The sequence below is a fragment of the Octopus bimaculoides genome, chromosome 6 (assembly GCF_001194135.2).
Source record: "Octopus bimaculoides isolate UCB-OBI-ISO-001 chromosome 6, ASM119413v2, whole genome shotgun sequence".
NCBI lineage: Eukaryota > Metazoa > Mollusca > Cephalopoda > Octopoda > Octopodidae > Octopus > Octopus bimaculoides.
In genome coordinates this window covers 108,929,041-108,931,602 of record NC_068986.1, presented here as the reverse complement: position 1 = coordinate 108,931,602, position 2,562 = coordinate 108,929,041, and the positions used below count along the sequence as shown (strand labels likewise).

The window sequence follows — 2,562 nt, the reverse complement described above, 5'->3', positions numbered from 1 at the left end:
CACACACACACACACACACACACACACACACACACACACACACACACGGTTCTGGGTTAGTCTCACTGCGTGGCACTTTGGGCAAGTGTCTTCTATAGCCTCGGGCCGATCAAAACCTTGGATGGATTTGGTTGGCAGAAACTGGGAGAAACCTGTCGTGTGTGTATATGTATACATATATATATGTGTGTGTGTGTTTGTCCCCCCACCACCGTCACTTGACAACCGATGTTGGTGTGTCTACGTTCCTGTAACTTAGCGGTTCGGCAAAAGAGACCAATAGAATAAGTACTAGGCTTACAAAGAATAAGTCCTGGGGTCGATTTGCTCGGCTAAAGGTGATGTTCCAGCATGGCTGCAGTCAAATGACAAAAGAACACACACACAAACGAGCCCACAACCTATCTACATTTTTGTTAACCAACATTTTAACTCTTAAATCAATTACTATTTGATTTTTCTTTTAATTAGCATTAGTTTTCGCTTGTGTTAATTGACTAATTGTTGCTCTTATAGGCCCAAGGTCTGAAATTTTGATGGGAGGGGTCTAGTTGATTACTCTGACTCCATTGCTCAACTAGTACTTTATTTATTGGCCCTGAAAAGATGAAAGGCAAAGTCAACCTCAGCAGCTTTTGAACTTAATGTTGAATAGTCGTAATAATAATAATGATAATGATACATCCGTTAGAAGTAAAAACTCTTTGGTTGGTGTTAAAGCTATTTCCCAAGAACACTTCTATATGGTTACTCAATTGACTAGAAATGGCAGCCAAACCTTCCTTAAAGTACACACTACCATCTTCAAAATATTTTTTGTATCCTATGGTCCCTAGATATACTGTCAAGGGGAAAACATGCCAGATGGTCTCAGACGGAAATACCTTAATCAGATTAGAGATTAACAACCATGATATGTTCATCGATGACTCCTTTAACTTCTTCCTCTGAATTCTTTTGAGAGCTGATGCTTAGTCCCCTCATCTTGTAGAGGAGGGAGGGAGGGATACACCAACTTGTTGTAGGTGATAGTCCTTGATGATTTGGTTCTTTACATTTGACGGATATTTGTTCTCATCTTGTTTATTGTTAACACAACATTTCGGCTGATATACCCTCCAGCCTTCATCAGGTGTCTTGGGGAAATTTTGAACCTGGGTTCTCATTCCTAAGGTATTTTTCGATATTATTATTATTCAGGTCACTGCCTGGAACCGAACTCAGAATTTTGGGGTTAGTAGCTCGTGCTCTTAACTGCTATGCCATATGCCCATGGACAATTATGGAGTGAATTTTTAGGGCTTATAAATCTAATATTTTCCTATCCTTTCTTTGATTCTTATTTTATATTTCTCAGAGCAGCTTCAACCATTTGTTTCTGTAAGAAGTAGTGGACAAGTGATAATTATGTACTCCAATACTGGCCAACCTGATTTTACAATCCTGGTCCCAGTAGCTCTATTAGAATTTAATATTGCATCAAGATAAAGCATTGACTTCACAAATGTCTTTTTCTTTAATGTCTTAACTCCTGGACTTCTGTTATATAATGTGACTAGTGATGTATTTGGTCTTCTCAATGCTACTAAATCTTAAAATCCCATTTCACCATCTTAAAGAATATAATCTGGGACTTAGATCAAAGGTCTAAGCAATCAGGGCTAAGCAGAGACTAAATAATGAACTTAGCTTTGTCAAGGAAGACCTGGACATATGGATTAACTAATCCTCAGATCAACGAGTATCAGAAACTCTAACTGCAGGAGCTGAATGGTGGGACAGGAGAGAGGCAAAATACAAACCAGTTACTGTGAAATAGCATTTCCTTTGAGTAGAATTGACATAAGTCTTATTTCTAAATAACAGGACACTTAGGTTATCAAAATGATTCGTGTGGATGGGAGTATACATATAATCAATTGCATTTGTTTCTTGCATGGTAGACTTAATGATCAATTTAGCACCACCTACCCGTTGGCTAGATGGTGCTAAACTGCAGGGATATATCATAGTTAACTTTTCTCTTCTGACTCATTGGTAAATTTTTTCACAAAAAAAAAAAATCAATTGGTGAGTTGAGAAAAACTCTGCCCCAAGGCTTTTAGGGTTTTCCCAATCCTGACAAAATTATGTTAATTACAATTTGAGGTGAAGTTTCAGTACTAAAATACTTTTCCCCTGATCTTTTCTTCCTGAGAGCATCAATTCTCTAGAAATCTTTTTGCCCATTAACTTACTGAGCAGGAGTTACCAGAATCTTAATTAGTCTTCAGTATAGTCCCCACTTCTACAGGGTGTCCACAAGGTCTGGGTACATGGAGCAAATAAAATCATAACATAAACAATCAAATACTCTTTACTCTTCTACTTGTTTCAGTCATTTGACTGCGGCCATGCTGGAGCATCGCCTTTAGTCGAGCAAATCGACCCCAGGACTTATTTTTTCGAAGCCTAGTACTTATTTTATCAGTCTCTTTTTGCCGAACCACTAAATATAAGAAATAATTCTTAAAGTATGTGTTAATCGCCATGTACCCAGACTTTGTGGACACCCTGTAGAAT

At 38.0% G+C, this 2,562-nt stretch overlaps 1 protein-coding gene across 1 annotated transcript in view; it reads left to right on the top strand.

Annotated features, from left to right (window-relative positions):
* The window catches only part of LOC106868910 (delta-like protein 1), a 40,565-nt gene that overhangs the window by 37,110 nt on the left and 893 nt on the right, over nucleotides 1-2,562 (top strand). The gene's annotated exons all lie outside the window — the stretch shown is intronic.